Here is a 26,518-nt window from a genome sequence, read left to right on the forward strand (position 1 = left end):
CCTTTCTTATCCTTGTAACTAGCCAATCACAAGCTTTGCTTTTGTAAAGACTATAAGAGGGGTGGAAATCATCTCTCGACAAATATGTTATGTTTTACACTTAGTGAAATATAGGGCTCTCGTGTTTTCTCTTTTCTCTCTACTATTTTCTTTTTCTTGGAAGCCAAACAACCTCTGGGATGTTTTCCCAAAGGATGAGAGGCTAAACTTTTGGTTTCTTGGAGTGAAGGAAGCTAGGTGAAAAGTCCAGATGCAAAGGTGGAAAACTCTCGTGCATTAAATACAGGTAGTTGGAGTTCATAAATGGCTTTTAAATCTAAATTTTTGCTTTAAATCCCTTTGAATCACTTTGAATGGCCAATACATGGTAAGCTTCAAGTCTCTGTGGATGCTTATTGCTAGATCCATATCAGTCCATTAGTTATCATGTATGAGCCATTGGAAAGTGGCTCAAGGTGAAGACCCATAGTGTCTAAAGCCATTAATGGACCTTGACTACCATTTCTATTGAATTTTTATGGATTAAATCTTCATTGTTAAACCTATGCCGGTTCGGGAAATAACTATAGGTTAAATCCCCAATGCGAGGAGAAAAATCTGGAATTTTCCACTTTGCATTCTGAACTTGATCCTAGCAACCCTTAGCTCCGGGAGACTTTCTTTCTTCCATTTTTACTTAGTTCTATATTATTTTAGTTTCAAGCACCACTTTCAAAAAAAAATTTATTTTCTTTTAAACTTTAAGTTTTTGACAAAGGAACTCATTAAACTCAGTTTCTAATCTTGAGTATATCACTGGTAGAATGAAAACCCATCCCAGAGTTCGACCCTAGAGCCACTATGCTATAGTAGCTTTGCTACGCTAGTATGAGGTCATAGGATTTATAAATGTTTTTGATTAAAAGACCCGACTGGATTTACACGGAATCAGTTGTCCTACCATCTCAGTCATGACTGGAGGAACTATAGTGGAGAAAGCTTTGTTAGACTTGGGAGCAAGTGTGAATTTGCTACCATACTCTGTCTATAAGCAATTAGGACTTAGTGAATTGAAGCCAACATCAATCATTCTATCTCTAGCAGATAGATCAGTGAAAATTCCAAGGGGGATAATTGAAGATGTCTTAGTTCAAGTTGATAATTTCTACTATCTAGTAGACTTTATTGTTCTTGACACAAACCTAATTGTCAAGGAAACTAATTATGTTCCTATCATCCTTGGAAGGCCATTCCTTGCTACATCAAATGTAATCATAAATTGTAGGAATGGACTCATGCAACTCACGTTTGGCAACATGACATTGGAACTCAATATATTCTATATGTCCAAAAAGCCAATCACTTCAGAAGAAGAAGAAGGTCTAGAAGAGGTGTGCATCATTGACACTCTAGTGGGGGAGCATTGTAATCAGAAGATGCAAGACACCTATTCATAAAATCTAGTGCACTAAGCTCATGACCCAGAGTCTTTCATGTCATCGACAGCTCTGAGTTGTTCATAGCATCTAGAGACCTGAGCTCACAACCCGGAGTCATTCATGTTGACCACAACCATGAGTTGTTTATAGCCTCTAAAGGCTTGAGCATAAGACTCAAAGTGGCTCATGTCATCGATGGCTGATTACTACTCAAAAAGTGTTATTTTGTAGCTTGTAATTAACTCTTTTAATCACTTTTGAGTAGTAGTTATTACCTTTTAACTCAATTAGCATATTAAGTACCTTTGTAATCGTTTCTAATCAAATTGTGTAAGTTTTGGTGCTTTTGATAGTATTTTGATCACCAAAGCAATCCAAGATTGAGGAGAGTTCTATGGAATCCATGGCAAAGCAATTGGAAGCTCATTAACATGAAAAACCTAAGCTTTGAAGCTTTATAGTCCTTTGTCATAAGCAAATCATGAATGCAAGGAGGGAAAGCAAAGAGAGAAATCTAACATGAAGAATTCAAGAGGACAGCAACTTTTGAAGCACTTCCTGGAGCTCATTTCATGTATGCTATATGTCATTTCAAATATTGGGAAGTTAGCAATCCAACGCTTTAAACGGTGCATAAATCGGAGTTGAAATGAAGAAGTTAGAGCCATTGGAAGCCGATCACACCAAGCTGAAGGCCAATTTCATAGGCTGCGAAATCAGCCTTTGGCTACGAAATGGTGACCTTCAGCTTGCGAAATTTCGCAGCCATCTTGCATGCCTGCGAAATCCTCCTGAGTGCTTCCAGATATTTGCGACCAACATTTTTAGATTTTTTTGCTTTAGATATTTGATGTCTAAATCCCCATTTTCTTCTTGTAATCCACCAATCATAGGATTCCTTAGTTATTAAGTAAGAACAAAGGGTGAATAACCTCATATATATTGTTTGTAATTTCCATTACAGATATATCTCGAGAGCTTGTTCTCAGAGATAACTTTTTCTATAGTTTTGAAGGAAGTAAAATACAGAGCTTTGCTCTGCCTTACCTACTCAATTTGATTGTATTTTTCTTACTAGCCAAACAAGCTCTGAGGATGTTTCCTCAGAGAACGAGTGGCTAGACTTTTTGTTTCTTGGAGCTAAGGTAGCTAGGTAAGGTGCCGAGTGCAAGAATTGGTAGTTTTGTTGTTTCAGCTATTAATGAAGAGAAAGTGTGACCCGTTTATGGTTTCTATGTTTTTAGTTAACTTAAAACGCCTTCAATTCACCTAGGCCAACACTTGGTAAGGCAAGTGATCTTCGTCCATGGAGATGCACTAGTTTACCTCTTGCGAGCCTTCAGGAGGTGACTTGAAGGTAGGATTTTCTAGAATTGCCAACACTTGGTAAGCTTTTGGACTCTAAGGAGACATCCATTAGTTATCTCTTGTGAGCTTGAGAAGGGAAGTCCAAGGTTAATGATCACCTTGAATGGAAAATGCTAGGTGAGAGGCACGAGCCATTGCAAGATGCATCAGTGAGACGGAATTAGTACTGAAATCCATAAAAGGGAAGCATCTGTACAACACCGGTTAGAGAATTAACTATATGTTAATTCTCTAATGCGAGGAAAAGATTCAAGTGACCGGAGCTCTGTTTTTGCATAAGGAGCCTGATCCCAGTGATCCTAAAACTCCAAGAAACGCTTTTCTTTATAAGTAATTCCCATTACTTTCTTTTTAGTTAGCTTAAAACAAATCCTTTTTTAGCCAAAGTTTATGTTTTCTTTTGAAGCTAACCTTGAAATGAAAAAGCACCAATTCAACTTTGAATTGGTACCAGTTGTAAGTTGAAAACCCTTCCCAATGAACGATCCTAGAGCCACTATGTTATATTAGCTAAGGCTATCCTAGTGCATGGTGATATAGGTTATAAATTTTGTTGATTACTCCTGTTTGAGGACCAAACTCAAGGTACACCAGCTAGGCACGCAATCGATGGCCTTGAGCTATTCATAGCATTTAAAGCCCTAAGCTAACGACCCTGAGTTTTTCATGTCAACCACAACCTATAGTTATTCAATTCATCTAGGACCTTGAGCTCTTGACTTAGAGTCTTTCATGTCATCCATAGCCTTGAGGTGTTCATAGAATCATTAGCCTTGAATTCACGACCCAGAGTATTTCATATCATCGACTATCCATTGCTATTCAAAGCATTTAAAGCCTTAATCTCACAAGCCAGAGTGGCTCGTGTCATCGAAAGCCTTGAGTTGTTTGTAACATCTAAATCCTTGAGGTCACGACCTGGTGTCGTTCATCTTAACCATAGCCTAACGCTGTTCATAGCATCTAGAGCCTTTAGATCAAGACCCAAAGTTGTTCATGTCATCCACATCCTTGAGATGTTCATAAAATCTAGAGACTTGAGCTCATAACTCAGAATCATTCATGTAAACCATAACCCAGAGTTGTTCATAGCATCTAAAGCCCTAAGCTCATGAACCAGAGTAGCTCATGGCATTGACAACCTTAAGCTCTTCATAACATCTAAAGCCCTATGCTCATTACCTAGAGTAGCTCATGTCAACCACATCCTTAGATATTCATAGTGTCTAGAGCCCTAAACTCACGACCCTGAGTCATTAATGTCAACCACAACACTGAGATCCTCATAGTATCTATAGCCCTTAACTCATAACCTCGAGTCATTCATGTCATGCATGACCTTGAGGTGTTCATAGCATTTAGAGCTCTAAGCTCACGACCTAGATTTTTTTGTCATAAAAAGCCCTAACTTGTTCATAGCATTTAAAGCCTAAAGCTCATGACCTGGAGTCATTCAAGTCAACCACAACCTAGAGTTGTTTGTAGCATCTAGAGCCTTGAGCTTACAACCTATTGTAGATTATGTAATCCACAACCCTGAGTTGTTCATAGTATTAAGAGCCTTAAGCTCATGACTCATAGTCTTTCATGTCATCGACAACCCTGAGTTGTTTATAGCATTAAGAGGCTTGAGCTCATGATCAAGATTCATTCACATCAACCAGAGATGATAGTCGTTCATAGTATCTAGAGCCCTAAGATCAGGACCTAGAGTAGCTCATGTCATCCACATCTATAAGCTGTTAATAGCATATAGAGCCTTGAGCTCACAATCCGAAGTTGTTCATGTCAGCCACATCCTAGAGTTGTTCATAACATCAAGAGCCCTTAGCTCATGACCTAGATTAGTCTATGCTATCTACAACCTATAGTGGTTCATAACATCTAATGCTCTGAGCTCATAACCTAGAGTTATTCATGTCAAACATAGCTTACACTTGTTCATAGCATCTAAAGCCTTGATATCACGACCCAGAGTAGCTAATGTAATCCACAACCTGGAGTTATTCATAGCATTTAGAGCCCTTAGCCCATGACTTAGAGTAGTTGATGTCATAGTCTTGAGATGTTCATAGCATCAAGAGCCCTGAGCTGATGACCCATAGTCTTTTATATCATCGATAGCCTTGAGCTCTTAATAGCATCTAGAGCTCTGATTTCCAAACTAGGAGTTGTTCATGTCAACCATAACAGATAGCTATTCATAACATCTAAAGGTCTAAGCTCACGACCTAGAGTCCTTCATGTCACCCACAGTCCAAAGCTCTTCATAGAATCATAAGCCTTAAGCTCACAACCCAAAGTCTTTCATATAATCGATAGCTTAGAGTTGTTCATAGCATTTAAAGCCCTGATCTCAAGACCTAGAGTGGCTAATGTCATCAAAAGCTCTGAGTTGCTCAGAGCACCTAAACCCTTGAGCTCAAGACCTAAGGTTGTTCCTGTTTTCCATAGCCCTGAGATAATCATAGAATCTAGTGGCTTGAGCTTATGACCTAGAGTCTTTCATGTATTCGATCGCCTTGAGCTGTTCATAGCATCTAGAGCCTTAAGGTCACGACATGGATTGGCTCATGTCATTCACAGCCCTGAACTGTTCATAACATCTAAAGCAATGACCTCATGACCCAAGTCGTTCATGTCAACCACAACCCTAAGATGTTCATAGTATCTATAATCCTTTTTTCATGACCTCAAGTCATTCATGTCAACTAGAACCTTAGGTTGTTCATAACATCTAAAACCATACGCTCATGACCCAAAGTCTTTCATGTCATTGACAACCCTAAATTGTTTATAGCATCTAAAGTTCGGACCTCACAAATTGGAGTCGTTCAAGTCAACCACGACCCAAAGTTGTTTAGACCATCTAGAGCCTTAAGCTCACGAGCCAAAGTAGCTAATGTGATCCATAGCCCTAACATAGCATCTAGAGCCCTAAGCTCATGACCCAGAGTAGATCATGTCATCTACGACCTTGAGTTGTTTATCACATCAAGAGCTCCAAGCTCACGAACTATAGTATTTCATGTCATCAACAACCCTAAGTTGTTCATAGCATCAAGAGGCCTAAGCTCATAATCGGGAGTCGTTCATACCAAATCCTAGAGCTATTCATAGCATCTAGAGCCTTGAGCTCACGACCCATAGTAGCTCATGTCATCCACAATCGTGAGCTGTTAATACCATCCAAAGCCATGAGCTCACGACCCAGAGTTGTTCATGTCAGCCACAACCTAGAGTTGTTCATAGAAACTAAAGCCCTGAGCTCACGACCTAGAGTAGCCCATGTTATCCATAACCTGAAGCAGTTCATAGCATCTAGAGACCTAAGCTCATGACCCAAAGTCATTCAAGTCAACCACAACTTAAAGCTATTCATAGCATCTAAAGTCATGAGCTCATGATCCATTATAGCTAACATGTAGAGCCCTAAGCTCACAACCCAGTGTAGATCATGTCATCCACAACCTTGAGTTATTCATAACATCAAGAGCCTTGAGCTCACGACCTATAGTCTTTCATGTAATCGACAATCCTGAACTATTCATAGCATTAAGAACCTAAAGCTCATGATTGAGATTCGTTCACGTCTACCAAAACCTAGAGTTGTTCATAGCAACTAGAGCCCTGAGCTCATGACCCATAGTTGCTCATGTTATCCACAACCATGAAGTGTTAATAGTATCTAGAGCCTTGAGCTCCTGACCTAGAGTTGTTAATGTAAGCCACAGCCTAAAGCTATTCATAGCAACTAGAGCCTTGAGCTCACGACCAAGAGTAGCCGATGTCATCCATAGCTCAAACTTGTGCATAGTATCTAGAGCCCTGATCTTATGACCCAAATTCATTCATGTCAACCATACCTCAGAGTTGATCATAAAACCTAGAGCCCTAAGTTCACGACCCAGACTAGCTCATGTCATCCACGACCTTGAGCTATTCATAGCATCTAAAGCCTTAAGCTCACGACCCGAAGTCGTTCATATCAACCATAGCCCTAAGCTGTTCATGCTATCTAGAGCCCTGAGCTCATGACTCTAAGTCATTCATGTTATCCACAATCCTAAGTTGTTCATAGCATCTGTAACCCTTAGCTCAAGAGCCAAAGTCTTTGTTGTCATCAACAACCTTGAGCTATACATTGTATCTAGAGCCCTAAGCTCATGACCTGGAATCATTCATGTCCACCATGGCCCAAGGTTTTTTATTTCATCTAGAGCCTTGAGCTCATAACCTAGAGTAGCTCATGTCATCCATAAACTTGAGCTATTCATAGCATCTAAAGCCCTATGATCATGACCCTGAGTCATTCATGTCAACCATAATAGAGTTGGTCATAGCATCTAGAGCCTGAGCTAACGACCCGGAGTAGCTCAAGTCATCCACAACCTTGAGCTGCTCATAGCATCTAGAACCCTAAGCTCTCGACCTGGAGTCATTCATGTCAACCATAACTCCAAGTTGTTCATTGTATCATGAGCCCTAAGATCACGACTCAGAGTCATTCATAGCCCTGATCTCAGGACCCATAATTGTTGATGTCATCCATAGCCCTGAGCTATTCATAGTATTTTAAACCTTGAGCTCATAGGATACTAAGTTGTTCATATCATCCACAACTTAGAGCTACTCATAGAATTAAGAGCCCTAAGCTCATGACCAAGAGTCATTCATGTTATCCACAACCCTGAGCTCATGATATAGAGTCATTCATATCATCCATAACACTTGAGCTGCTCATAGCATCTAGAGGCTTAAGGTGACGGGATCCCTAGCCGTTCACATCATCCACAATGTTGAGTTGTTCAAAGCATCCATACCCTTGAGCTCATGACCTAGAGTGGCATATATCATCCACAGGCTTGAGTTGTTCATAGCATCTAGATCCCTAAGCACATGACTTAGAGTTGTTTATGTCACCAATAGCCCTAAGCTATTCATAGCATTTAGACTCCTAAGCCTACGACCCAAAGTTGTTCATGTCATCATAACCCTTGGGTTATTCATAACATCTAGAGTTGTAAGTTGACGACCTGGAATCGTTATAGTATCCACAACCCTGAGCTATTCATAGAAATTAGAGGCATAAGATCACGACCAAGAATCATTCATATTATCCATACCTCTAAGTTGTTCATAGTATATTGTGGCTTAAGCTCACGGGATTTTAGGTCGTTCATGTCAACCACAACCTTGAGCTGTTCATAGTATCTTAAGTTGTGAGCTCATAACTCAGAGTCATTCATGTCATCCACCACCCTTAACTCGTGACGTAGAGTCATTCATATCATCCACAACCCTAAGCTACTCATAACATCTAGAGGCCTTAGCTCACGGGATATCAAGTCGTTCATGTCAACCACAACCCTTTGTTATTCATAATATCTAGAGCCCTTAGCTCACTGCAAAGAGCCATTCATGTCATCCATAACCCTATTATATTCATAGCATATAGAGCCTTGGGCTCATGACACATAGTCATTCATGTTATCCAAAGTTGTGAGCTATTCATAGTATCGTGAGCCCTAAGCTCACAACCCAAAGACATTCATGTCCGCCACAACCCTGAGTGGTTCATAGTGTCTAGATTCCTAAGCATATAAACCAGAGTCATTCATGTCATCCATAACCATGAGTTGTTCATAGCATCTTGAGCCCTAAGCTGATGACCTGATGTCATTCATGTCATCCACAACCCTGAGTTGTTCATAGCATCCAGAGCCTTTAGCTCACGACCTGGAGTCGTTCTTATCAACGATAAGCCATTACTATTCATAGCATTTTAGAGCCATGGTTTCACGACCAAGAATCATTCATATCATCAACACCCCTAAGATATTCATACCATCCAGAGGCTTAAGTTCAAGGGGTCCTGAGTTGTTCATATCATCCACAACCTTCAACTGTTCATAGCATCTAGAGTGCTAAGGTCACGACCCGAAGTCATTCATGTCAACGACAACCCTAAGCTATTCATTGTATTTAAAGCCCTGAGCTCATGACTTGATGTCTTTCATGTTATCCAAACAATTGAGTTGTTCATAGCATTTAGTGCCATGGGATCACAACCAAGAATCATTCATATCATCCACAACCGTAAGCTATTTATAGCATCTATAGGTTTGAGCTCATAGGATTCCAAGTCATTCATATCATCGACAAAGCTGAGTTGTTAATAGAATCCATAGCCTAAGCTCATGATCTAGAGTAGCTCATATGATCTACAACCTTGAGTTGGTCATAACATTTAGAGTCTAGAGCTCATGAACTGGAGTCATTCATGTTAACCATAGTTCTGAGTTGTGCATGGCATTTATAGCCCTGTGCTCATGACCTAAAGTTGTTCATGTCATCGACATCCCTAAGTTGTTAATAACATCTAGAGTCATGAGTTGTTCATAACACTTAGAGCCTTGAGTTCACGACCCAGAGTCATTCTTGTTCACCATAGCCTTGAGTTGTTCATATCATCCTTAACCTTGAGACGTTCATAGCATCGTGAGGCCTAAACTCATGAGAGCTTGAGTCATTCATATCATCCACAAATCTTAGCTTTTCGTAGCATCTAGAGCCCTAAGCCCATGACTCGAAGTGGTTCATGTCAACCACAACCTTGAGTTGTTCATAGTATCTGGATTCATGAGCTCACGACTTGGAGTCATTCAAGTCATGCACAACCTTGAGCTCATGATACAGAATCATTCATATCATCTACATCCCTGAGTTGTTCATATCATCTAGAACCCTAAGCTCAAGGGATCCTAAGTCGTTCATATCACCCACAATGTTGAGCTATTCAAAGCATCTACAACCTTGAGCTCATGACCCGAAGTAGCATAAATCGTCCCTAGCCTTGAGCTATTCATAGTATCCAGAGCCTTGAGATCATAACTCAGAGTTCTAAGTCCACGACTCGAAGTGGTTCATGTCAACTACAACCTTGAGTTGTTCATAGCATCTAGAGCCCTTAGCTCATGACCTTGAGTCATTCATGTAATCTATAACCTTGAGTTGTTTATAACATTTAAAGCCTTGGGCTCACGACCAAGAATCATTCATATCATCCACACCCTTGAGCTATTCATGTCATATGGAGGCTTGAGCTTATCGGATCCCAAGTCTTTCATATCATCCACAACCCTAAGCTGTTCATAACATCCAAAGCCTTGAGTTAACTGGTGGGAAAAACCTAAATCTCTCTGTTTCCCAAGTCTAGATCAGGTTAGGAATATGCCTAACTATCTTAGGCTCCTTCTAAATTCTATGCATAATGAAAAAAATAATTTTTTTATACTTTAAGAGGATTTAGAAAGTGGTAACAAAAACCATTCCTCGAATTTAGATGTTCCTGAATCAAATCCACATGGTGAAGATGAAGATCAAAATTGTAGAAGTCTCGTAAACCCGAAGTCTTCCACTCGATGAGTCGAACCCTGATCTTGGCACATTTTCGATAAGAAGGAAAAGAAGGTGGAGGCTATGGCATTCTAACTCTCTAGATGGTGGAAGACAAAAGCTATGGAAACCTTAACCCTTAGGGAATATTTATAGGGTTCCTAAGTGGGCTTAGGTTACTTAATCTAACCGAAATGGGTTATAATTGATTAATTAACCCAATAGAGCCTACTAATTAATCACTTAATCTAATCCAGAGACCTTGTTCACTTACCCTATGCAACCTTACATAATTACCAAAATGCCCTTTGATTACTACCAAAAAGTTCTATTTTGTAGACCTAATTATAATGGTTTTAAGCACCTTTGTGTAGTAATCATATTCATTTAACCCAATTAATTCATTAAGGTCCTTAGTAATTGGTTTTAACCATTTTGTTGCAAGTTTACATGTTTTTATCAGCTTATGAATCAATTCAAGCATGCCAAATGATGGAGGAGCTACTTGGACAAGTTAAAGCAAGGATTTTGGAAGTTTACAGGCTTGAATTTCAAGTGGAAACACGAGCACAAACAAGAACAATGGAGAAGAGGAAAACAGAGGACAGCAGCTGCAGTCTTCTTTCGCACTTTTGGGGCACTTCCCAAAGTCCATTTTCTACATGCTATATACCATTTCAAATATCAGGAAGTCAAGAATCCAATGATTCAAACCGTGTACAATTTGGAGCTGAAATGAGGAAGATATGGCCTTCGGAAGACAACTGCATCAAACCTTGCGAAAATTTCGCAAGGTGAATTTCTCCTTGCGAAATTTCGCAAGGGGATTTTCCTCACGATGCGAAATTTTGCCATTTCGCAACATTACGAATTTTTCGCAAGGAGAAATTCACCTTGCGAAAATGCCAAATCTCCTCTGTTTCTCCACGCACGCACCACCGACTTCGCAGATATTTTTAGCTTGATATTTTCTCATGTAAATTCCTTTTGTAACCTTGTTATCAGCCATCATAAGGCTTTATCTTGTAATTTTGCTATATATAGAGGTGCACAACACCTCCAGAGAAGGGGAATTGGAATAGATGGATGGTTGGGGGATCGATCCTCTGTACATTAGCTTAGAAATATAAAGCTCTGTTTTTCTTCTTTTCTCTTTTCTTTCTCATTTTCTTAGTAGCCAAACAGCCTTTGAGGACTTTTCCTCAGAGGATGATTGGCTAAAACCTTTAAGTTTCTCAAATTATGGATGTTACGTGATGGCTTGGATGCAATCCCATGGAAATTTCTCACACCTGGAAGGTAAGGTAGTCGTTTTTCATTAATGGTTCATTAATGCAAAGTTTGGTTTTTATTTCCTTTGGACAACTTCCAACGGCCAATACTTGATAAGCTTTTGGATTTCTATCCATTAGTTATCTCCTACGAGCTATTGGAAGGTGAGGTTTTCAATTCCAAGTTTTGCATTAACCCGTTAGAACCAATTTCAATGGCCATTGAAAGGTGAGTTTATCACCTGGAATGACTTTGAGTTGCCAATATTTGGTAAGCTTTTGGCTTTAGACCATTAGTTATCTCTTACGAGCCATTCAAAGGAAGTCTAAGGTGAATAACCATTGATGAAATTCACTACCATCTGTTTTGCCATTTTAAAGGATTAAAACTTGATTTGCTAAATCCATACCGGTTCGGGAAGCAAGCATCACCATAGTTGTAACCCCAACGCGAGGAGCCTATCCTGAGATTTCCAATTTGCATAAGAGCCAGAGCATAGCTATCCTATCTTTGAGAAACTTGTTTTTACACCCTTTCATTTTAGTCTTTAATGTTAGCTTAAATTAGTTTAAATCTCTTTAAAGCATTGTCATCTTCTTTTAAAGCTAACATCCATAAGAAAATCACCTATTTTCCTAATTTGAATATCACTTGTGTTTGCGAAAACCCTTCCCAGTGAACGATCATAGAACCACTATGCTATAGTAGCTTGGCTACTTTAGTAATAGTATTTAAGGTATAAATTTTGTTGATACGCCTTTAAAGCTAAGCTACCAGGAGTCGCATCACCCTTATGCATAAAAGTGAACTTAGAGCCAATTCGACTCTCATAACCCATGCTAATAAAGGTATATGAGCTCATAGTTGGGACCATTGGGACCTATAGGAAAACTGGCTCCATTGGATCCAATTCTAATGTTGATTCAACATCCCACTATAGAGAATCAACTGAACTCTAGTATCCTATGAAAAGAACAACGACACACCAAGTGCTCGGGTCCGTTACCTGGTATCCATTGTGTTCAGTCTCCCTATGAACTAGTATTTGTAGTTTAATAAGGTGAAAGCTATCAGTCTTTCAAGACTACCTCTACCATTCTTGAGTTGCAGATCCTCCTATTATGTGTTCAATTAACATATCATAGCTCTTGAAGAGTTGATGTCAAGTTCCACTTAAGGAACTACTATGGCCATAGTTTCCATGAATACACCTCCTTAGGATCACTCAATGGGACATTCTATCTCGATCCCAATAGATATCATGGTGCCTTTATTGAGAATACTTGTTTCTACCGGCTTCCATTAATAATGAGTCAATCCATAGGGAATATATGATCAGCTTACGATCTTACCCATAGGTCAAAGCCACTACTAACTTCAGCACAAGCTCAATATTCTTTCAAGGTTAAGACATAATACAATGAAGCAGTTTGGTAGAAATGCACCTAAGTCATGTACAGTGCAGAAGGTTGAGGCAAGAATGCTCATAGAGTATAATACATGGAATAACAATGGATAATAGTGAAACTGGAACATCATTCAATAAATAATGAATTCCAAATTTATTACATCATGTCATACTTTTAAGGGCTCTATCCTAACACTAAAGCCCTTAGCTCACGACCCAGAGTAGTTCATGTCAACCACATACCTAAGTTGTTCATATCATCTAAAGCCTTGAGCTCATGACAATGAGTCGTTCCTATCATCCATAGCCTTGAGGTGTTCATAAGATTTAGAGCCTAGTGCTCATGACCAAGAATCGTTCATATCTTCCATAACCCTAAGCCGTTCATAGAATCTAGAGGCCTGAGCTCACGTGATCATGAGTTATTCATATCATCCACAACTTTGAGTTGTTCATAGCATCTAGAGCCTTGAGCTCACGACACGGAGTTGTTCATATCATCCACATCCCTAAACTATTCATAGCATCTAGATTCCTTAGCTCATGACCCAAAGTAGTTCATGCCAACAATAACCCTGAGTTGTTTATAGCATCTAAAGCCTTGAGCTCATAACCCGGAGTTATGCATGTCATCCACAGTCCTGAACTGTTCTTAACATCTAGAGCCCTAAGCTTATGACCTTAAGTCATTCATGTCATCCACAGCTTAGAGTCATTCATAACATCTAGAGCCCTGACCTCACGACCTGGGGTTGTTCATGTCATCCACAACCCTTAGCTATTCATAACATCTAGAGGCCTAAGCTTAGAGGACCCTGAGTCATTCATATCATCCACAACTCTGAGTTGTTCATAGAATCTAAAGCTTTGAGCTATTCATAACATCCAGGGTCCTAAGCTCACGACCATTAGTCATTCATGTCATCTAAAACCTAAAGCTGTTCATGACCAAGAATCATTTATATCATCCATAGCCTGGATCAATTTATAGCACCTAGTGGTTTGAACTCACAGGATCCCAATTCGTTCATATCATTCATAACCTCAAGCATTTCATAGCATCCAAAGCCATGAGCTCAATACGTGGAGTAACCCATGTCATCCATAAGCCTACGTTGTTCATAGCATCTAAAGCCCTAAGATCATAACCTAGAATCATTCATGTCAACCATATACCTAATTTATTTATATCATCTAGAGCATTGAGATCACAACCTTGAGTAGTTCATGTCCTTTACAGCCCTAAGTTATTCATAACATTTAGTGCCTTGTGCTCAAAACCAAGAATCGTTCATATAATCTAAAGCCTTGAATTGTTCATAGCATCTAAAGGCCTAAGCTCACGGGATCCTAAGTTGTTCATATCATCCACAACTTGGACTTGTTCACATCATCAAGAGCCCTGAGCTCACAACATGACGTCATTTAAGTCATCCACATCCTTGAACTATTTATAGAATCTAGAGCTTTGAAGTCATGACTTAGAGTTGTTCAGGACATCCATAGCCTTGAGCAGTTCCTAAAACCTAGAGCCCTAAGCTCACGACCTTGAGACGTTCATGTCACCATAGTCGAGAGTTGTTCATAGCATCTAGAGCTCTAAACTCAAGACCTTGAGTCATTCATGTCATCCATAACCCTGAGTTATTCATAACATTTGGAGCCTTATCCTCACGACCAAGAATCATTCATATCACCCGAAGCCCTAAGCTGTTCATAGCATCTAAAGGCCTAAGCTCACGGGATCTCATGTCATTCATATCATCCAAAACTTTGAGTTGTTCATAGCATCTAGAGCCCTGAGCTCACCACACGGAGTCATTCAGGTCATCTATATCCCTAAACTGTTCATAGTATCCAGAGCCCTTAACTCATGACCCAAAGTCATTCATGTCAACCATAGCCCTAAGTTGTTCATAACATCTAGAGTGTTGAGCTCACGACCCAAAGTTGTTCATGTCATTTAGAGTCTTGAGTTGTTCTTAACATTTAGAGCTCAAAGCTCACAATCTTGAGTCATACATGTCATCCATAGCCTTGAGTTGTTCATAGAGCTCAAGACTTGGAGTCATTCATGTTTCCATAGCCCGAAACTATTCATAGCATCTAGAGGCTTGAGCTCACGGGATGCCGAGTCGTTCATATCAGCCAAAACTTTGATTTGTTCATAGAATCTAGAGCCTTAAACTCACAACACGACATCGTTTATGTCATCCACATCCCTGAACTGGTCATAGCATCGAGAGCCTTGAACTCATGACTTGGAGTCATTCAGGTCATCCAGAACCTTGAGTTGTTCCTAACATCTAGAGCCCTGAGCTCATGACCTTGAGACGTTCATGTCATCCATAGTCGAGAGTTGTTCATAGCATCTAGAGCCCTAAGCTCATGACCTTTAGTCATTCATGTCATCCACAACACTGAGTTGTTCATAACATTTTCAAGTCATTCATAGCTCCGAGAGGCTTGAGCTCATAGGATTCTAAGTCATTCATATTGTCCATAACCTTAAGCTATTCATAGATTTTAGAACCATGAGCTCAAGACGCGGAGCAACTCATATCATCCATAGGCTTGAGATGTTGAATGCATCTAGAGCCTTGAGCTCAAGATTCGGAGTCGTTCATATTGACCATAAACATGAGTTGTTCATAGTATTTAATGCCTTGAGCTTAGGACCTTGAGTCGTTCATGTCATCTACAGTCCTCAATTGTTCATAAGATATAGAGTCTTGGGCTCATGACTAAGAATCATTCATATCGTCCACAATCCTAACTTGTTCATAGCATCCAAAGCGTTTACCTCAGGTCCTGGAGTAGTTCATGTTATCCACGAGCCTAACTTGTTCATAGCATGAGCTCATGTCCCAGAGTTGTTCATGTCATTCACAATCCTGAGTTGTTCATAGCATCTAAAGCACTGAGCTCATAACCTAGAGTCATTCATGTCAACCACTACCCCGAGTTATTCATAGCATTTAGAGCCCTAAGCTCATGACCCCAAGTTGTTCACGTCATCGACAATCCTAAGCTATTCATAACATCTAAATCATTGGGCTCATGACCAAGAATTATCCATATCATCTATAGCCCTGAGTTGTTAGTTGTTCATGTCAAGCATAACCCTTAGTTGTTCATATCATCTAGAGCCCTCAACTCATAGGATCTTAAGTTGTTCATATCATACATAAAGCTGAGTTGTTCATAGCATGCAGTGCCTTAAGATCACGACTCAAAGTAGCTTATGTAGTGAAATGCTTTGATTTATTCGAAGCATGTTGAGCCCTGAGATCATAACCCAGAGTCGTTCATGTCAACCACATATTTGAGTCGTTCATAGTATCTAGGATATTAAGCTCACGAACTGGAGTCGTTTATGTCATCCATAGCTTTAAGCTCATGATGCAGAATCGTTCATATCATTTACAACCCTAAGCTTTTCATAGCATGTAGAGGCTTGAGCTCACAACCCGAAGTTTTTTATGTCAACCACAACCTTGAGTTGTTCATAGTTTTTAGAGCCTTAAACTCACGACCTAGAGTCATTCATGTCATCCACAATCCTGAGTTGTACATAGTATCTAGAACCCTAAGCTCATGACCCAGAGTCGTTTATGTCAACCAAAGCCTTGAGTTGGTCATATCATCTAAAGCCTTGAGCTCATGACCTAGAGTCATTCATGTTACAATCTTGAGTTGTTCATAGCATTTAGAGCCATGGATATACGACCAAGAATCTTTCATATCATCCACACCACTGAGTTGTTCATAGCATCTAGAGTCTTAAGCTCACATGATCCATAATCATTCATATCATTCATAACCCTTAGCTATTTCAAGCATCCAAGGCCCTAAGCTAATGACTTTGAGTAGGTCATGTCATCCATAGTCCTAAGCTCTTCATAACGTCTAGAGTCCTAAGCTCACAACCCAAACTCTTCATGTTAACCACAACCTTGAGCTTGAGCTCATGACACAGAGTCTTTCACGTCAGCCATAGCTCTAAGTTGTTCATAGCATTTTGAGTCACTGGCTTAGGACTAAGAATCATTAATGTCATCCTCAACCTTGAGTTATTCATAACATCTAAAGGTGTGAGCACATAGGATCCCAAGCCATTGATACCATCCATAACATTGATCTATTCATAGCATCCATAACCCTACGCTCATGACCTAGAGTAGTAGTTCATATCATCCACAACCCTAAGCTTTTCATAGCATCTAGAGCCTTGAGTTCATGACTCAAAGTCATTGATGTCAATCACAACCTTGAGTTGTTCATAGCATCTAAAACCCTAAGCTCACAACGTAGAGTCGTTCATGTCATCTACAACCCTAAGCTTATGACATAGAACCGGTCATATAATCCATAGTCCTAAAATGTTCTTAGCATCTAGAGGTTTGAGCTTATGAGATCCCTAGTCATTCATATCATCAACAACACTGAGTTGTTAGTAGCATCAATAACCCTAAGCTCACAACCTGGAGTAGCTCATATCATCCATAGTCCTGAGTTGTTCATAGCATCTAGAGTCTTGAGCTCACAACTTGGAGTCATTCATGTTAACCAAAACCTTGAGTTGTTCGTAGTATCTAAAGACCTAAGTTCACGACCCAGAGTGATTCATGTCATCCACAATTCTGAGTTATCCATGACATCTTGAACCCTAAGCTCACAACCTAGAGTTGTTAACATAAAAAACAACCCTGAGTTGTTCACAACATTCAGAGCCTTGAGCTCACGACCCAGAGTCATTCATGTCATCCACAACCCGAGTTGTTCATGGTATTTAAATCCATGGGCACGTGACTAAAAAACATTCATATAATCCATAACTCTAAATTTTTCATTGCATCTAGAGCCCTGAGCTTATGACCCAATGTTGTTCATGTCAACCATAGGCTTGAGCTATTCATAGTATCTAGAGCCTTGAGCTCATGGCCTAAGTCAACCACTACCATGAGTTGTTCATAGCATATAGAGCCTTGAGCTCATGATTCAAAGTCATTCATGTCATTCACAACCATGAGCTATGCATGGCATTTGGAGCCATGGGAAAATGACTAAGAATCGTTCATATAATCAACACCCCAAAGCTTTTCATAGCATCTAGAGTCCTGAGCTAATGGGATCCGTAGTTGTTCATATCATCAACAACCCTAGGTTTTTCATAGAATTCAGAGTTTTAAGCTTATGATTGAGATTCGTTCATGTCATGCACAACCCTGAGCGGTTTATAGTATCTAAAGGCCTGAGTTGACATGATCTAAAGTCGTTCATATAATCCACAACTCTAGGCTATTCATAGCATCTAAAGCCTTGAGCTCTCAACCTGAAGTCGTTCATGTCAACCAAAGCCCTAAGTGATTCATAACATCTATAGGCTCGAGCTCATGGGATTATGAGTCATTCATATCATTCATAACTCTAGGTTGTTCACAACATCCATAACCTGTACCTCATGATCCGGAGTAGCTCAGGTGATCCACTGCCCTGAGCAGTTTGTAGCATCCAAAGCCTTAAGCTCATGACCCACAATAACCCATCTCATCCCCAACTCTGAGCAATTCATAGCATCAAAAGCCCTGAGCTCACGACTTAGAGTCATTTATGTTAACCACAACCTTGAGGTGTTCATAGTATCTAAAGCACTCAATTCACAACCAAGAGTTGTTAATGTCATCCATAACCTTAAGCGGTTCACAACATCTAGAGGCCTGAATTGACAAGATTCTAAGTCATTCATATCATCCATAACTCTGAATTGTTCATTACTTCTAGAGCCTCGAGTTCACAACCCAAAGTCTTTCATGTCATCCATAACCCTAACCCATTCATAGCATTTAGAGGCTTGAGCTAATGATGCAAAATTTTTCATAAAATCTGCAACCTTGAGTGGTTCATAGCATCTAGAGGCTTAAGCTCATGAGATCCTGAGTTGTTCATATCATCCACAAATTTATGTTGTTTATAAAATCCAGAGCCTGAAGCTCACCACCCGAAGTAGCTCTTGTCATCTACAGCCCTTAGCTATTTATAGCATATAGAGCCCTGAGCTCATGACCAAGAGTCGGTCATGTCAACAACAATGCTCGGTTGTTCATAGTATCTAGAGCATTAAGCTTCCGATCTAGAGTCATTCATGTCATCCATAACCCTGAGTTGTGCATAGGATCTATATCCCTAAGCTCTTGACCTGGAGTCTTTCATCACATCGACAGACCTAAGTTGTGTATAGCATTTAGAGCTCTTAGCTCACAACCCAAAGTCTTTCATGTCATTGACAACCCTGAGTTGTGCATAGCATCTAAAGGCCTGAGCTCATGTCCTAGAATCTTTCATGTCAACCATAAACCTGAGCTGTTCATAGTATCTAGAGGCCAGAGCTTAATAATCGAAGTCATTCTTATTTTCTGCAGCCTTGGGTTGTTCATAGAATTTAAAGCCCTAAGGTCATGACCTGGAGATGTTCATGTCAACCATAGGCCTGAGTTATTCATAACATCTAAAGGCCTGAGCTCACAACCATAAGCAATCAATGACAACCCTGAGTTATTCATAGCATCTAAAGCCTTAAGATCATAAGTCAAAGTTGTTCATCTCAACTAAAGCAAAGAGCTATTCTTTGCATGTAGAGCCCTAAGCTCATGACCACGAGTTGTTCATGTCATCCATAGGCCTAAACTATTCATAGCACTTACAAGCTTGAGCTAATGATATAAAATCATTCACATCATCCACAACCTTGAGTGGTTCATAGTATCTAGAGGCCTGAGTTAATAGGATCAAAGTTGTTCATATCATCCATAACTCTAAGCTATTCATAGCATCTAAAGCCTTGAGCTCTCAACTTGGAGTTGTTTATGTCAACCATAGCCTTGAGCAATTCATAACATCTATAGGATCGACCTCACAGGATTATGAGTCATTCATATCATTCACAACTCTAGGTTGTTCATAGCATCCATAACCTTTACCTTATGATCTGGAGAAGCTTAAGTCATCTACTATCCTGAGCAGTTTGTAGCATCCAAAGCCTTAAGCTCATGACCCACAATAGCCCATCTCATCCACAATCCTGAGCAATTCATAACATCTAAAGCCCTGAGCTCATGACTTAGATTCGTTTATGTCAACCACAGCCCTGAGTTGTTCATAGTATTTCAATCCTTGAGCTCATGACTATGAATCGTTCATGTCATCCATAGTCCTAAGATGTTCATAACATCTAAAGGCTTGAGCTCATGATGAAGAATCATTCATATCATCCACAGACTTTAGCGGTTCATAGCATCTTGAGGCATGAGCTCATAGGATCTTGAGTCATTCATATCATTGATTCGCGGAAAAACCCAGTCGGGTCATTTAATCAAAAACATTTATAAAACCTATGACCTCATACTAGTGTAGCAAAGCTACTATAGTGTAGTGGCTCTAGGGTCGAACTCTGGGATGGGTTTTCATTCTACCAGTGATATACTCATGATTAGAAATTAAATTTAATGATTTCCTTTATCAAAAACTTAAAGCTTAGAAAGAAAATAAAATTTGTTTTGAAAGTATTTGAAACTAAATTAACATAAACTAATTAAAAATGGAAGAAAGAAAGTTTCTCGGAGCTAAGGATTGCTAGGATCAAGTTTAGAATGCAAAGTGGAAAATTCCAGATTTTTCTCCTCGCATTGGGGATTTAGCCTATAGTTATTTCCCGAACCGGTGTAGGTTTAACAATGAAGATTTAATCCATAAAAATCAATAGAAATGGTAGTCAAGGTCCATTAATGGCTTTAGACACTATATAGGTCTTCACCTTGAACCACTTTCCAATGGCTCGTACATGATAACTAATGGACTAATATGGATCTAGCAATAAGCATCCATAAAGACCTGAAGCTTACCATGTATTGGCCATTCAAAGTGATTCTAAGGGATTTAAAGAAAAACTTTAGATTAAAAAGCCATTTATGAACTTCAACTACCTGAATTTAATGCACGAGCGTTTTCCACCTTTTCATCTGGACTTTTCACCTAGCTTCCTTCACTCCAAGAAACCAAGAGTTTAGCCTCTCATCCTCTGAGAAAACATCCTCAGAGGTTGTTTGGCTTCCAAGAAAGAGAAAATAGTAACGAGAAAATAGAAAATAAGAGTGCTCTGTATATTGCTAAGTGTTAAGCTTAACACTCGGGTTACATCTCTTCAAGAGGTGATTTCCACCCCTTATATAGTTTTTACAAAAGCAAAGCTTTTCATTGGCTTGCTACAAGGAGAAGAAAGGAAATTACATCAAAAGAAACTTAAGAAAATATCTAAAGTGGAGTCGGCAAAAAAACAGAGGAGATTTCGCATAGGGGTGCGAAATTCGCACAGGTGTGCGAAATTCGCACACCATTCAGGAGGTGTGCGAAATTTTCGCACACCTGGAGCAGTTTTCTTCCAAATGTCATAACTTCCTCGTTTCAGCTCCAAATCGTGTACGGTTTGAAGCGTTGGATTCTTGACTTCTTGAGCTTTGAAACGGTATATAGCATGCAAAACATGGACTTTGGGAAGTGCTCCAAAAGTGCCAAAGAACACTGCAGCTGCTGTCCTCAGATTTCCTCCTTGCTTCTCTTTGCTTTTCTTTGCTTTTCTTCTTTGGTTGGCTTGTCTTAATGATCCAAAAAGATGTCAAAACACTAAAACTAGCCACAAATATGAGTAGAAGTCATTGTTAGGTCCTTAACATGCCAATTGGAATAAAGGTGAAGAATTACTACACAAAAGTGCTTAAAACATAATGACTTAAAGGTGTAAAATGGCACTTTTGGGTAGTAATCAATCATCCATAACTCTTAGTTGTTCATTGATTTTAAAGCAATGAGCTTAAGACCCAAAGTATTTCATGTCGACCACAACCCTGTCCATAGTATCTAGAGCCCTGAGCTCATGACACGAAGTTGTTCATGTAATTCATAGCCCTAAGTTGCTCACGACCTTGAGTCGTTCATATTAACCACAACCCTTAGTTGTTCATAGCATGTAGAGCTTAGAGCTCCCAACCTATAGTCTTCAAGTCAACAATATCCTTGAGCTATTCAGAGTATCTAGTGGCTTCATCTCATGACCCGAAGTCGTTCATGTCACCCACAACCCTAAATTGTTCATAGGATCTAGAGCTCATAGCTCAAAACCTCGAGTCATTTATTTCAACCATAACCCTGAGCTGTTCATAGTATCTAAAGCCTTGACCTCAAGACCCAGAGTCTTTCAAGTTAATAACAGCTCAAAGTTAGGCATAATATCTAGAGGCTTGAGCTCATGAGCCGAAGTCGTTCATGTCATCCATAACCCTAAGTTGTTCATAAGTTGTAGTTGTTCATGTCATCCATAACCCAGAGTTGTTCATAGCATCTAAAGCCTTAAGCTCATGACCTGGGGTTGTTCATGTCAACCACAACACTGAGTTGTTCATAGTATCTAAAGTTTTGAGCTCATGACCCAGATTTTTTCATGTCATCCACAACCTTAAATTATTCATATGATCTAGAGCCTTTAGCTCATAACCCATAGTCATTTATGTGAACATCAACCTTGATCTATGCATAACATCTAGAGCCTTGAGCTCACGACCCGAAGTCTTTCAAGTCAATATTAGATTTGAGCTATTCATAGTATGTAGAGGCCTGAGCTCATGAGTAGGAGGCGTTCATGTCACTCATAGCCCTAAGTTATTCATACTAGTCTATAGCCCTCAGCTCGTGACCTAAAGTTGTTTATGTCAACCATAGCTCTGAGTCGTTCATAGCATCTAAAGCCTTAAGCTAATGACCCATAGTCATTCATGTCAACCACTACCTAGAGCTGCTCATTGCAACTAGAACCCCCAGCTCACAACCTGGAGTCATTCATGTCAACCATAACCTTGATTGGTTCATAGCATCTAGAGCATTAAGCTCATGACCCAAAGTCATTCAAGTCAACAACAAGCTTGAGTTCATGAGCCGGAGTCGTTCATGTCATCCACAATCCTGAGCTATTCACAACTTCAAGAGCCTTAAGATCACGAGCTGGAGTTGTTCATTTCAACCAAAGCCCTTAATTGCTCATAACATCTAGTGACCTGAGATCACGACCTATAGTTGTTCATGTCAACCACACTCTAGAGCTATTCATACCATCTAGATACCTGAGCTCATGACTTAGAGTCATTCATGTAAACCGCAAATCTGAGTTGTTCATAACATTTAAAACTCTAAGCTAACGACCTGGATTTTTTCATATCAACCACAACCCTAATCTCTCCCTAGTATCTAGAGGCCTGAACTCATGACTCGAAGTCGTTCATGTCATCCATAACCTTGAATTATTCATAGGATTAAGATCACTAAGATCATGACCTAGAGTTGTTCATGTCAACTACAACCTTGAGCTCCCAATCTAGAGTCTTTCAAGTCAACAATAGCACTAAGTTGTTCATATTATCTACAAGCCTTAGCTCATGAGCCAAAGTCATTCATGTAATCCATAACCTAGAGTTGTTCATAGAATCTAGAGCCTTGAGCTAACGAATTGGTGTCATTCATGTCCCAAATATGTTCATGTCATCCACAACTCTGAATTATTCATACCATCAAGATTCTTGAGCTCATGACCTAGAATTGTTCATGTCAACGACAACCTTGAGCTATTCAAAGCATTTAGAGCCTTGATCTCACGACCCAAATTCTTTCAAGAAAATAACAACCTTGAGTTGTTCATAGAATCTAGAGCCTTGAGCTCAAGACTTGGTGTCGTTCATGTCAATCATAGCCTTGAGCTATTCATAGTATCTAGAGGCTTGAGCTCATGACCTTTAGTAATTCATGATATCCACATCCCTGAATTAATCATAGAATCTAGAGCCTTGAGCTCACGACCCCGAGTCATTAATTTTAATAACAACCCTAAGTTATTCATATCATCTATAGCCATTAGCTTATGACTTAGAGTCTTTCTAGTCAATAACAACCTTGAGTTGTTCATAGTATCCAGAGGCTAGAGCTCTTGAGCTCTATTATTCATGTCATCCAGAGCCCTGAGTTGTTCATAGCATCTAGAGCTCTAAGCTCACGACCAGGAGTTGTTCATAACAACCATAGCCCCAAGTTGTTCATATCATCTAGAGCCTTGAGCTCACGACCTATAGTTGTTCACGTCATCCACAACCCAAAGTTACTCATAGCATCTAGAACCTTAAGTTCATGACCAAGAGTCGGTTATATCAACCATAGCCTTGAGCTGTGCATAGCATCTAAAACCCTAAGCTCATGACCATAGGGTTTCATGTCAATCATAGGCTTGAGCTAGTCATAGTCTCTAAACATCCTTGAGCTAGTCATAGTATCTAGAGGCCTAGGCTCAAGAGTTGGACTCGTTCATATCATCCATGATTGTACATATAATCTAAAGCCTTAAGATCATGGGCTGGAGTTTTTCATGTAAACCACAACTCTGAGTTGTTCATATTATCTAGAGGCTGGAGTTCATGACCTGGAGTCATTCATGCCATCTATAACCCTTAATTATTCATAGGATCTAGAGCCTTTAGCTCACAATCAGGAGTCATTCATGTCAACCACATCCTTGAGCTACTCATAACATCTAGATCCTTAAGCTCACAACCTAGATTCTTTCAAGTCAACATCAGCCTTGATCTATTCGTAGTATGTAGAGGCCTGAGATCATGAGTTAGAGTCATTCATATAATCCATATTGTTCACAACATCTAGAGCCCTTAGCTCACGACCTGGAGTTGTTCATGTCAATTATAGCTCTGAGTTGTTCGTAGTATCTAAAGCCCTGAGCTCACGACCAGTAGTCATTCATGTCAACCATAGTCTAGAGCTGCTCATAGCATCTAAAACCCTAAGTTCACGACCCAGAGTCTTTCATGTATTTGAAAACCCTAAGCTGTGCATAACATCTAGAGGCCCAAGATCATGACTCGAAGTCTTTCATGCCTAGTAGCCTGAGCTCATGACCTAGAGTCATTGATGTTAGCCACAACCCTGAATAGTTCATAGCATTTAGAGCTTTGGGCTTATAGCTCAGAGTCATTCATGCCAACCATAACCTGGAGGTATTCATGGCATCTAGAGCCCTGAGCTCACAACCCAGGGTCGTTCATGTCATCCATAACCTTGAGCTATTCATAGCATCTAGAGGCTTAAGCTCATGATCTATAATCGTTAATATGATCTACCACTCTGAATTATTCATAGCATCTAAAGGCCTTAGCTTATGGGATCCTCAATCATTCTTATTATCCACAACTCTGAGCATTTCAAAGCATCTAGAGCCTTGTGCTCATGACTCGTAGTCATTTATGTCAACCAAATCCTTGAGCTGTTCATAGCATCTAGAGGCTTAAGCTCATGGAATCTCAAGTCTTTCATATCATTCACAACTCTAGGTTATTCATAGCATCTGGAGCCTTGAGCTCTAGACCCGGAGTAGCTTATGTCATCTATAGCCCTGAGCTGTTCATACCGTTGAGAGCCCTAAGCTTGTTCATAGCATCGAGAGCCTTGAGCTTAGGACATAGAGTATTTCATCTCATCCACATTCTTGAGCTATTCATAGCATCCAGAGCCCTGAGCTTACGACAAGAGTCATTCATGTGATTTTTTAGAGCCCTAAGCTCACCACCCAGAGTCATTCATATCATCCACAACCTTGACCTATTCATAGAATCTAGAGGCTTGAGCTCATGATGCAGAATCATTCATATCATTTACATCCCAGAATGGTTCATTGCCTTTAGAGGCTTAAGCTCACGGGATCCTAAGTCATTCCTATCATCTACAAATTTGAGTTGTTCATAGCTTATAGATCACTGAGCTCACAATGAGGAGTCTTTCATGTCAACCATAACCTTGAGATGTTCATAGTATCTAGAGGCCTGAGCTAATGACCCGATGTTGTTGATGTCATCTAGAGCCTTGAGTTTTTCACAACATCTAGAGCCCTAATCTCATGACCTATAGTCATTCATGCCAACCACAACCCAAAGCTCTTCATAGCATTTAGAGCCCTAAGCTCACTTCTCGAAGTCATTCATGTCATCCACAACACTAAACTTTTCATAGTATTCAAAGCTTTGAGCAGTTCGTAGCATCCAAAGCCCTAAGCTCATAACCCGGAGTAGCTCATCACATCAACACCCTTGAGTAGTTCATAGAATCTAGAACCTTGAGGTTATGACTTGAAGTAGTTCATATGGCTATTTAGAGCCTTGAGTTCACGACCTATAGTCATTCATGTCATCCATGACCCTAAGTTGTTCATAGCACCAGTGGCTTGAGCTCATGACATAGAATAGTTCATACCATCTATATCCTAGAGTGGTTCATAACATCTAGAGGCCTGAGCTCATGGGATCCTAAGTCGTTCATATCATGTACAACTCTGAGTTGTTCATAGCTTCTAGAACCCTAAGCTCATGACTGAGTCTTTCATGTCAACCATAGTCTTAAGGTGTTTAAAGTATCTAGAAGTCGAAGCTCAGTTCCCAGAGTTGTTGATGTCATCCATAACCCTGAGCTATCCATAGCATATAGAGACATGAGCTCATGATGCAAAATCGTGAATATCATCTACCTCTTGATGGATTCATAGCATCTAGAGGCCCGA

This window comes from Vitis riparia, chromosome 18 (assembly GCF_004353265.1).
Source record: "Vitis riparia cultivar Riparia Gloire de Montpellier isolate 1030 chromosome 18, EGFV_Vit.rip_1.0, whole genome shotgun sequence".
Taxonomy (NCBI): Eukaryota; Viridiplantae; Streptophyta; class Magnoliopsida; order Vitales; family Vitaceae; genus Vitis; species Vitis riparia.